This window comes from Ambystoma mexicanum, chromosome 2p (assembly GCF_040938575.1).
Source record: "Ambystoma mexicanum isolate Mex_15411 chromosome 2p, UKY_AmexF1_1, whole genome shotgun sequence".
Taxonomy (NCBI): domain Eukaryota; kingdom Metazoa; phylum Chordata; class Amphibia; order Caudata; family Ambystomatidae; genus Ambystoma; species Ambystoma mexicanum.
Genome location: NC_090923.1, coordinates 994,372,413 through 994,385,107, shown reverse-complemented (window position 1 = coordinate 994,385,107; position 12,695 = coordinate 994,372,413).

Sequence of the window (12,695 nt, the reverse complement as noted above, 5' to 3'; positions counted from 1 at the left end):
GGGGATTTCCTTGCTGATGTGGATGTCTTTATGCCAGATGGAGGAGCTTTCTTGTGGTGCCGGCGAAAATCCTGCAAGGTGGTACTTTACAGTACAACAGCCTCCTAACTTTAAGCACATCAAGAGAGGATGAGGTGCTTTTCCTTCACACTTCCATTCTTTGCAGGATGCAGCAGTGGAGGAGAGTAGTACCCAGACTTATTAAAGTCCCTCTTCGCCCCATCCTCGGGGTGATCTTCCCCGGTGGTAGCACTCTCAGTCTAAAGTTGTGCCCATGCTTCTTTACATTTTTTTAAACACCCACTTTCCTTTTTTTCTACATTCATTTTAAACCTCTCTTATTCCTGAAATCAAGGTGTTCATAAAACATTTACAACATCCTGATGCTTGAAATGTTCTAAACTCGCAAGCCAATCAGATATCTCTGTGTATTGCCCTAATTGTCTTCACTCACACAATTGTTTCACACAAGCCTCTTCCAATAAAATGTGTGTCTATGCGTTATTACCTCACTGTTTTCATGTCAATTTAGACACATACCAGACTAGCTAGAAAGATACAGGCTTATTTAGTGCAGGCATTTACTGTGGAGTATACAAAGAACGGGTATCCAGTCATAATGTCGAATACAATAATGTCGAAAGTCAAAATGTCGAAAATATTTAATCGAAAATAAAAATGTCGAATTACAAAAATGTCGAATTTTTTTCGATTTTTTTTCGAAATAATGTTTAAATAAATAATTAATTAATTATAGTTTATAAAACATAATTTTTTTAAATGGTTAAGGGTTTATCCATGGTGGGTGGGGGGGATGTGGAGGAGGGGGGGTTGGGGTAGGGGTTTGGGATGGGTTTTTTTAATAATTAATTATTTAATTAATGTTTAATAAAATATATTTTTTAAAAAATTAAAGGTATATCCATGGGGGATGTTGGGTGGGATGGGGAGGGGGGGGGGTTGGGGTAGGGGTTTGGGATGGGGGGTTTGGGGGGGACCCCCCCCAATAAAAAACGTTAAAAAAACGTTAGTATGTGTGACATTTTACATAGTTATTTTAACATTGGTTTTTCGATTTTTTTTTCGACATTTTATTTTCGAATTAATGACTTTTTCTATTATATGTATGTGTTTTCGACATTTTTGCATTCGACATTTTTGCATTTGACATTTTTGTAATTCGAAATTATGTTTTCGATATTATGACTATAAACCCAAAGAACGAGGGGCTTTGGAATGCTAATGGCCCTTTCCCAGGGAGTTGTCAGGGAAAGGGGCCATTAGCACTCTCCATTTGTGTCTACCCCAGCCCAGTAATAAAAGATGAGACTTAAAAGAAATATGCACAAAAAACCCCAACCCTTTATCAGGATTTCACAGAGGCAACCCTCTGTTTTTTACATTTCAAAAAGCACCCTTTTCTTTGTTTTCAGGAACGAGGATGCGTACCACATAACAATTTAAGTGCCACCCCCAGCAGGTATGTCATTTGGAGGTCACCAGGGGTCACAACTGTGACCCGTGGAGGCCACAGTTGCAACCTCTGGGAATCCCTTGTGGCCCCAACTTTTAAAAAAAAGTTTGAAAAAGACAATATTTTTTGCCCCCACCATAAAGAACAGGTGCTCCTGGTGTAGCTAACCCTCCCGCGGCGTGTGGGGACCCACCACACCAGGTCTTGTGGGTCCCTGGCTGAGTCCTCACCCACGAGGGTGAAGGCGGGGTCGGGGAGGCACTCAGTAGTGGTTGGCACTGACTGTGACATGTGGCACATGACACATGCCACATTCAGCTCAAGCCCTTTCTCCCTTGGCTTCCTTGCAGCTCACATACAGAAACCAGGAAGCTCTCGCAGCTTCCTGATACCTGTTTGAGAGTAGTATGTAGGAGCTGAGGGAGCCTGGATGGACGGACCGAAGCTGCAAGAAAAAGGTAAAAAGGCTTTTTTGCTGTAATATGATGTGTGTTTTGCATGTGTGAAGTGCGTATCAGATGTATGTACGTGAATGGTGGGTGAATGAGAAGTTATGTGATATGTGTTTTTGAATGTTCTGGGTTGGTGGGTGTGTGCCTGTGTAGAGAATGCAATGAGTGCTTGGAAGAGAAGGTGTGAGTGACTAGTGGATGAATGAGAAGTGATGTAATGTGTGTTTTTGAATATTCTGGGTGGGTGTGTGCCTGTGTAGACAATGGAATGAGTGGTTGCAAGAGAAAGTGTGAGTGACTGGTGGGTGGGTGCGAAGTGATGTTATGTGTGTTTTTGAATATTCTGGGTTGGTGGGTGTGTGAGTCGCCTGTGTACAAAATGCAATGGGCAGAGGTAAGAAAAGAATGAGTATGGATGTGATGGCGTGTTTTTGAATGTTCTGGGTGGGTTGGTGGCTGTGTCTGGGTGTGTGCCTGTGTAGAGAATGCAATGTGTGGATGTAAGAGAAGTTGTGAGTGAGTTCTGGTGGGTGAATGAGCATACATGTGGTAGATAATGCAATGAGTGGATGTAAGAGAAGTTGTGAGTGACTGGTGGGTGAATGAGTATGAATGTAATGGTGTGTTTTTGAGTGTTATTTGGGTGTGAGAGGCGCCTGTTTAGAAAATGCAATGGCTGCAGGTAAGAAAAGGTGTATGATTGAGTGACTGATGGGTGAATGAGTATGAATGTGATGGCATGTTTTTGAATGTTCTGGGTGGGTGGGTGGGGGTGTGTACCTGTGTAGACAATACAATGAGTGCATGTAAGACAAGGTCTGAGTGAGTGTCTGGTGGGTGAATGAGCATACATGTGGTAGTGCATGTTTGAATGTTCTGGGTGGGGTTTGGTGTGTGTGTGACTGTGTGGTGAATCCAGTGTGAGCGAGTGCGAGAGAAGATGTGTAGGTGAGTGACCGGAGAGTTAAGGGGGATGCATGTGTGTATATGGCCCTGGGAGACTGGGGATCACTGGAGCGTTTTTGCCACATCCTTTATTGACTTTCCATGTTTTACTGGTATTCCTGGGCAAAGGCAAGTTCATGTGTGCCTTTACTGGCTAGACTGCCATTTTGGTGCTGTCAATCTAGCCATTGCTTACTGTGGCATGACATTTATTACTCAGCATCTTTAAAAAATCAAGCATGATAAGTAGTGTTACCTCGCTAGACTTCTTTTTTGGCACAGCGGGATGTATATTCTTCACTGTAGCATCATTTTTTACTAACTGAGCATCTAAGATGAATAAAGCAAGATAAATGTTCAAATGGGTCTAGACCGGGTTACATTGGAACCAGTTTGGACGGTTTTCCTATTGTGACATGTCACTTTTAATAGCCAAACCAACAGAAGTATGATCTTACCTAGGAGTACTGGCATATATTGCCAGAGCCAGTTTTGTGCCCTGTGCCAGTAATGATACTATAGAAGAATGGCTTAATGCGAACATAAGTATGGTCTTATATGTCAATACTAGCATATATTGGTGGAGCCAGCATTGAAATGTGTGGGCGCAACCAGCATGCAAATATTTTTTGGAGACCGGCATGTTAAAACATTGGGAAATGCCCTGCTCACTTTTGGTAACTTGCATCTATTGTACTTTTTTCATGATTTACCCTACTCCCTACAAAACCGATTGTTGGCCTTTTACCCACATTGTTGGCCTTTTACCCAAATTTTCCCAGAAAGTGTGCTTTATAATTCACCATTTTAACCCATTATTCATTACATTTACTGCGGAGGGAGAAGAATCTCCCCGGATGCCTAACCCATTTTCGTTAGTTCGAGCTCCCTCGCTATGCTCAGTCGCAATCACATACTTGTGTCAAATATTTACACCCTCCAAAAAAAACAACTCAGCAGCCACTAGTCGTGGCTGGTATATGTGTGGACCAGGCACCGCGCCCATCTGTCTATGTTACGTTAAAGATTTAAGCTTTGATTGAAAAACATATTTACTTCTTTCACTTGCAATAGTGCATGCCCCTGCAGCGGCATAATCATCATGTGGTGGTCCAGACCGGCCAGGGGTGTGGCATGCTCTGTGCTTTGTTAAGGAACTTGGTGGGTGGGGGGCGCAGCATGGCTCATAGGGGAGCTACCAAATGGTGTGCTACACCACTGAGCACCACTGGGTCTGACAAAGGGGTAATGTGCAGGGTCGGATTGGCCCCTCTGCCTCTCAGCCCGTGGCTGGGCCAAAATCGTCCCTGGAAAGTGGGGGCAGGCATCATTCACTTGCTGCAGCAACATGCAAAGTTGAGTGGCCAGGGCTGCCGCCAGGCCGGCAGCTGTCACCCTGCCACCACTCCAGGGGGCACGGTACCCCCTGGAGTGGCCGTGCTGTTGTATTAGTGATAAATATGTATTAGTGATATTATTGATAAACAACACGTTTTAGAGTAGAATAAGCATTCATAACGGACTATGTATTTTGCCTTTCGCAAGTTGCAGTAATAGCATGTTTTTTTTCTTGGTGTTGTCTCTGTTACGATCATTACAAGACATTCCATCTCGGTGTCCTCTGTCACTTGACAAAATCCTTGTACCTAAAAGCTTCTGTACAGTGTAGAAGTGTAGAAATATTTGACCATAGCACATCAAGTGACCATTGACTTCTTTGTGCCACATTGAATGCTTTGTTGTAATGTATCTATCTTTCCCATCTCCCTAGCATGCTGTTCAGGATGTTTGTTTGCATGTATGAAGTAACGAGTGCTCAGTTACCAATTTAATGGTATCCACTACAGAATAATTGCTCATTTTACTATAGCCGATATGATAGCTCAGTGGGTTGAGCGCTCGCTGCTGTGATGTCATCAGATGTCAAGGGTTGTGAGACGAGGAGTGGGCCACATTTTTGAGGCAAGGGGTGAGCCACTTTTTTTTGGGTGTCCGGACCTATTTCTAGTCCCAGTCCGACCCTGGTAGTGTGCAGTGCATGCCTTGCAGTCTGCCAGTGAGTCCTCGGGTGGGAAGCAACTTGTGGGTGTTTTCAGTTTTAAATAACTGTGTGGTGCTATGCATTTCTGTGTGCAGCAATGATATTATATTACATTAAATGGTGTTTTTTTTAAAGTCCTCTGGCATTCAGTATTGCACTTAGATAATACAATCTATGGGGGTCTTGGGTATATTGAAAGAAAATTTCCCAGGTATTATACTCCTGCAAAGATAACATTATCAGGTGCACTCTCATCAGTGCACGCAGACCAATTTAATAGGTTTCTTCTATCGTAGTGGTAGCTGAATTATATATATACATTTATAACCAGAGAATTTTGTTGATACTAAATCCTGGGCAATGATTTAATTGTCAGGGCTTGCTCGTGCAGCATTTTTCTTCTGGTTAAAGAGCAGCGCACGCCTCCCCAGGTCAGTGCATTTTTGGCTTGTTTAACACAGCAACGCCACAGCTAACACGTTCTTCTGTACCATTGATCTATAATAGCCTGTGTTACAGATTTCGGTTACCCTGTTAGAAATACTGCATTATGCATGTTTTACATATAGACCCCACTTAGAATCTGGAAAATGGCATTCCCAAAATTTGTAATCGTGGACAAATCATGTCTCCCTCTGTGCCTCGGTTCCTATATCTGGCTGAAATGAGAGCATCTGGAAACACGGGTTCTAGATGCATCTAAATAATCTGAAGGTCGTTTGCCATCACTTCCTGTGATGTCACTTGGGGAAGGGTTAAATTACATCACTTCCTGTGATGTCATCAGGGGGTCCAGGGTTCTGTGATGTCACTTCCACTACCCCTGGCATTTTGGTGAAATGACGTCCCTGGACGACCGGGTGCTCTTCACAGGTCACTGATGGACAAAACAGTCTTGCCCTGTGACATATTTCTCTACACAATGTGAACAATCAGGTAAAATCTGCATTTCTCAGGCAGTGGTTTTTATTTCACTATTGGTTAGCGTTCTGCTCCAGGCAATATACAATCATTAATAGCACTGCTCCTGATAAAACCCAGATTCATTCAGAGCCCTACTCTACTTAAGGCACAAGTCATTTAGTGCACTACCCTTGAAAGTACCCAGATTTACTGAATGATGCCTGCATCATAATGCCTCCATCATACTTTATGATGCAGGCATCATGGCATGCAAATCAATAATCAAAGCAAGGTAACATGGCTGTGATCCCCAGTCTCTCAGGACCTTTCACACACATGCATCCCCTTTAACCCACCGGTCACTCACCTATACATCTTCTCTCTCACTCGCTCACACTGGATTCACCGCACAGTCACACACATACCAAACCCCACACAGAACATTCAAACATGCACAACCACATGTATGCTCATTCACCCACCAGACCCTCACTCAGACCTTCTCTTACATGCACTCATTGCATTCTCTACACAGGCACACACCCGCCCGCCCAGAACATTCAAAAACACGCCATCACATTCATACTCCTTCACCCACCAGTCACTCAATCATGCACCTTTTCTTACCTGCAGCCATTGCATTTTCTAAACAGGCGCCTCACACACACACCCACCCAGAACATTCAGAAACACACCATCACATTCATACTCATTCACCCACCAGTCACTCACAACTTCTCTTACAGGGACTCATTGCATTCTCTACACAGGCACACACCCAGACCCACGAACCAACCAACCACCCAGAACATTAAAAAACACACCATCACATCCATACTCATTCACCCACCAGTCACTCAATCATACACCTTTTCTTACCTCTGCCCATTGCATTTTGTACACAGGTGCCTCATACACCCACCAACCCAGAACATTCAAAAACACACATCACTTCACTTCTCATTCACCCACCATTCATGTACATACATCTGATACGCACTTCACACATGCAAAACACACATAATATTACAGCAAAAAAGCCTTTTTACCTTTTTCTTGCAGCTTCGGTCCGTCCGTCCAGGTGCCCTCGGCTCCTCCGTACTACTCTCAAACAGGTATCAGGAAGCCGCAAGAGCCTCCTGGTTTCTGTATGTGAGCTGCAAGGAAGCCAAGGGAGAAGGGGCTTGAGCTGAATGTGGCATGTGTCATGTGCCACATGTCACAGTCAGCGCCAACCACTACTGAGTGCCTCCCCGACCCCGCCTTCACCCTGATGGGTGAGGACTCAGCCAGGGACCCACAAGACCTGGTGTGGTGGGTCCCCACACGCCGCGGGAGGGTTCGCTACACCAGGAGCACCTGTTCTTTATGGTGGGGGCAAAAAACCCCATTGTTTTTTTCGAACATTTTTTTTTAAGTTGGGGTCACAAGGGATTCCCAGAGGTTGCAACTGTGGCCTCCAGAGGTCACAGTTGCGACCCCTGGTGACCTCCAAATGACGTACTTGCTCAGGGTGGAACTTAAATTGTTATGTGGTACGCATCTTTGTTCCCGAAAACGAAGAAAAGGGTGTTTTTTGAAGTGTAATCCTGATAAAGGGTTGGGTTTTTTGTGCATATTTCTTTTAAGTCTTATCTTTTATTACTGGGCTGGGGCAGACACAAATGGAGAGTGCTAATGGCCCCTTTCCCTGACAGCTCCCTGGGAAAGGGCCATTAGCATTCCAAAGCCCCTCGTTCTTTGGATACTCCACAGTAAATGCCTGCACTACATAAGCCTGTATCTTTCTAGCTAGTCTGTGATGTGTCTAAATTGACATGAAAACAGTGAGGTAATAACGCATAGACACACATTTTATTCGGAATTGGCTTGTGTGAAGCAATTGTGTGAGTGAAGACAAGTAGGGCAATACACAGAGATATCTGATTGTCTTGCGAGGTTAGAACATTTCAAGCATCAGGTTGTTGTAAATGTTTTATGAACACCTTGATTTCAGGAATAAGAGTTGTTTAAAATGAATGTAGAAAAAAAGGAAAGGGGGTGTTTTAAAAAAATGGAAACAAGCATGGGTACAACTTTAGACTGAGAGTGCTACCACCGGGAAAGAGCACACTGAGGATGGGGCGAAGAGGGACTTTAATAAGTCTGGGTACTACTCTCCTACACTGCTGCATCGTGCAAAGAATGGAAGTGTGAAGGAAAAGCACCCAATCCTCTCTTGATGTGCTTAAAGTTAGGAGGCTGCTGTACTGTAAAGTACCACCTTGGAGGATTTTTACTGGCACCACGAGAAAGCTCCTCCATCTGGCATAAAGACATCCATATCAGCAGGGAAATCCCCATTCTCTCTGACCTTTCTCTGAAACTCATTCCTTTCCACAGTGAAGTCATTAACCTTGAATATAGGGTGCAGGCTGTTTTGCATAAACACAAAGTGCATTTTGGGAGCATAATAATGACCACAAATTCATCAAACATGCCTGCATTAGGAATTAAAACGTGCTCCTTGTGAGCATGCAAAGCACGCTTGGCACGCTGCTTATTTTGTCTGTCAGAATAGTCACCCTGACAGTAAATTGTGTGCAAACCATGTAACATATGTACATATTTGGACAGTTTTAGGGACTGATTCATGGAAAAGTGCGCACTGATCCCGCAAAGTCCCTGTGCCAAAAAAGACTTTGTGCGTCCCTGTGTGCAAAAGATTCTATACCTGATCCGTGCTTTCATGAAACTTCGACCGCAAAGTAACCATATGCGCAAGTAGCGGCCGGAACGCCAGCAACACGCTCCCACGCAAAGCAAATCCATCCTCGTATAGCAACCTATGTGCCCTCCTCGTCCGTGAAGTAATGCACGCTGGCAATACTGCGTGCGAACCTCCCCAGCCAATGCATCACCCTAGCAACACTGCGCAAGGTCCCCCGTAACTATTCACAGCACCCCATCAATATGCATACCATTTATCGTAACTGTAGTCAGTCCCCGGTACATCTGCATGCGAACCACCATAAACTGTGGCTGCATCTCACTACTATGCATACGCGCACCCCTAACTGCAATCGGCACCTCAACTGCGTGCATGCACCCCTACGTTCCCGATCGGAGCTTACCTTTGCACAGTGATTCCCATGTGATTGGGGCCTTGCGCATGTTTTCACATGGCCACGTGATCAGGAACTTTGCATGCTGATTCCCCCGATGTAATGTTGCACGGTCAGATCCATGAATGCGCTTGTTTTTGCGTGGTGCTGGGAGTGTGATTTCCTTGTGCAGGCCATCCCTCGACACGATCATGTAATGCCTTGGTCTACCTCAATCTACGTGGAGAATGGGGAATATGCATATTCTGCCCCCTATTTAAATCTCTGCGCAGGCCCAGCCCACACTCTATATGGAGTCTCGCACAAGGCGCTCCACTGCACGCAGTGGAAGTGCCGGACTAGCGCGTAGTGCCCGCAACGTCCCAAAAAAGGCCTGCAAAGTCGATTCCTTGAATCGACTAAGGGGGTTTTCCATGCAGAATGGCCCGCAAAGTCCACATTTTCTGTGCAAAGAAATCCATGAACCAGACCCTTAGTGTTTAAGTTTGGGTTGTTGAGCAAAAGACAACTTCCAAATGCAATCTGTTAAAACGTGCGCTACGAGACACAGAGTTCGGCAGTCAGGGGCAGAGAGCTTTCTCAGCTTGGGCGGTGGGTGTTTGGGCCTCATGTCTGCAAGGGCAAGACAATTTTTGCAGGAACAAAGTTCGTCTTGTTCCTGCCCAAATCCTCCCCTGCTTGGAGTTATACGTCCTGCCCTAACCTCCACTCCTACCAGGGGTGGGCTGGGTAGACATCAGTATCCTTGTAAGGATGCCAGTACAGACCAGTTTAAAACTTTATCCCATTGCCCCATCAGCAAAATCACAATAAACTGCGCAGTTAGATAAGAGCTCTGTAGAAGTGCCTGGGCTGATGGACAGGGGGTTGGTCTCAACCTTACCCTACAGGCTTTATGCTGCCGCGGACCGCTCATTGGCATTGGCCAGTGCACTCTTGTTCCCTCCCACTCCTTTTCTACTCCTTATATTCCTGCTCTGCCATCATTAGCATCTCTCTCTCTTTCTGTGTGTGTGTGATCTACCACTCAACTCTATTCTGCTTTTAATTTCTGAACTGACATTTTCAAATGACTGAGGGCGTTCTGCCTGAGAACATTGTCTCATTAAAGATGGCTCCAAAGTCCAACAAAGAAAGAAATATAAGAGCTGTGAACTTTATTTCTGAACATAGATTTGAACAATGAATTCAAACAATCTTTTTTTACCACTTTACAATTTAATATTAATTTCCTCCCCTTAAACACTAGGTTGACCTGAATTGCGAATATACGTACATATAAGTATTCATCTTCGAAGCAACAAATATCATCTCTCTGCATGACTGCATGACTGCATGACTCTGAACATTAGAAAAAGGAAAAGAAGAGAATTCACTGACTCATTACAAGGCAGGTGTGGAAGAGATGACGCAATCGCGGCTTGGCGTCGCCTGCTTGCGAGTGTGGACTCTAGCAGGTACGTGCAAGGTTCTCCCCCAGCTCAAGGTTGCTTGGCGTGTAGGAGGGGTACTTTGCTTGGCTGCAGTAGGCCGGTCTTGATTGGCCGCCTTGTGCTCACCTGATTGGGCATCAATTCCTGTGCAAATGACTCAGAGCTCACCCACCCCGGAAATGCACGTCCTAGAATAGAATATACCAAATGACACAGCGCCAAAGGTGTTTAGAGCTAAATAACAATATGTGTGCTTGCTATTTTAAGAATGATAAGGGTATTGTATTTTAATTCGTGTTGTATGGATGTGTTTGTAGTGATGACGTGCAGTGTGTAAGGTTTAATTATAAACCAACTGCACTTTACATAAAAATATAAAATACTCTTCTTCCATCTGGACCATTAATAAACCAGGCTGCTGTGCTGTCCAACACGTAGCCCACCAACAGCACATCCATGTTACCCGGCCGTACTTGCACTATCGCTCACTTTTTCACTCTCTCCCTGCGCCCCAAATTATTATACATACCACATCATGGCGGTGGTCCAGGAGCCCCAAAAGACATTGTGAATGTAAGGATATGCCGAACGACTTGCTTGGGGCCCCAAATAAAGCCCCTGACGTATGACGTTATGTGAATGCCGACAAGGTCCCAGAATTTAACCCACCATCGGTTGCTCAGTGAATGCCTCGGCAGTGCAATCATTGATGATAACTGCAGCCCTGGGTCTGCTGAACCCAATCAGGGCACAGAGAGCCAAGCACTTACGGAGATGGCCCTGTGGCCAGTAACCAACTCAGCCGACTCCCTCTTCCAACCGTGCACTACATGCATCAAACATGCACACTGCCACGTCCTGTCTGCTCGATAAATACTCACCACTCCTCACTTTCCAATTCCATACCAGCACTGAGCAACCCACAAACCCACCCCATCCTGATGAGGTGAACGTTTTTGGTACTCAAAAGAGCACCTCAGCCCCTGTGGCTCCCCAGGGAAACACAAACCCCTCATGTCCCAACCCAACTCAATACCATGTAAACGGTCCGACCGTTATAGGGTGGAATTTTCAATAACACCGCAGGAGCCAGTGCTCAAAACGAAGAATTAGCATAAAAGAATTGTGAATAGGAATTTTGATAAAATTACCATGGCACAGCTAACACAGTGCATACAGGACGCTATGGCATGAACAACAGAAGCAGATATGTGAGAAAAGCTAGTCTCGACATACAACATATTATTTCAAGAACTCGTCTACCCGGTGACTCCTGCCAGGTGGAAATTAGTCAGGGCAAACACAAACCACCAAAAATGTTTCACTACCCAGCTAGCCAGTCTGAAAAGAGAGAAGAGGAAATTGGAATCTAGATGGGTAAAACAGCCGACTATTGAAAACAGGAATAAGTGGAAGGAAGTCGAAATCACGGTACAAACAAAATATCAGAGTCAAAGAAAAACTTTTATAATGAGCAAATAATTACAGCATCAAACTCTACGAGTAAACTCTTTGAGATCCTGAGATCTTTAGAAAAACCTAAAGCCTTGTCTCCCCTGGCACAACCCACACAGGATGAGTGTGTAAAAGTACAGGAGGCTTTAATTGCTAAAATCTCAAAAGTGAGAGATAAAATCAGGTCCACTTATGTCACCGCTTCCACCTGGCAAACCCCACTGATAGACCCACAGGAGCAGGAAAGGGCAGAGAAATGTGACTTCCTAGCCCTTACAACAGAGGACATGCGGTCTCTTTTAGCATTTATGAAACCCACATCCTGTGCGGAGAATATAACACCCCTGAGGATCGTCGTACAGCACAGAGACATCTTCATACCTTTCCTCACACGATTGGTAAATGCATCATTTTGTAGATAGTCATATACCAGATGCTATTAAAATTGTCACAGTAATTCCCCTAGTTAAAAAGCCAGGTTTGGACCACAAGGACCCGAGTAATCTATGCCCAATTATGAACTGTAATTTCCTACTGAAGATCCTAGATAAAGCGGCTGTGGTGCAGATGCAAGAATTTGTGGAAACATAATATTTTGCATAAGCAACAATCAGGTTTTAGAGCAGCGCACAGCACAAAAACAGCCAGTTGGGTCTCCAGACACACATGCTTAGCATTATGGACAAAGGCAGGTCAGGTGCACTGGTGCTGCTTGACCTGTCGGTGGCCTTTGATTTATTAGACCATGATCAACTAATTTTGGAACATATGGGCGGTTGCTCGGTAAAAGCAACTAGATGGGTATTCTCGTTCCTGGCCAACTGAAGATCAAAAATACATTGGGGGGAAATCTCATCATTGACAACCATTAGCTGCGGAGTCCCTCGA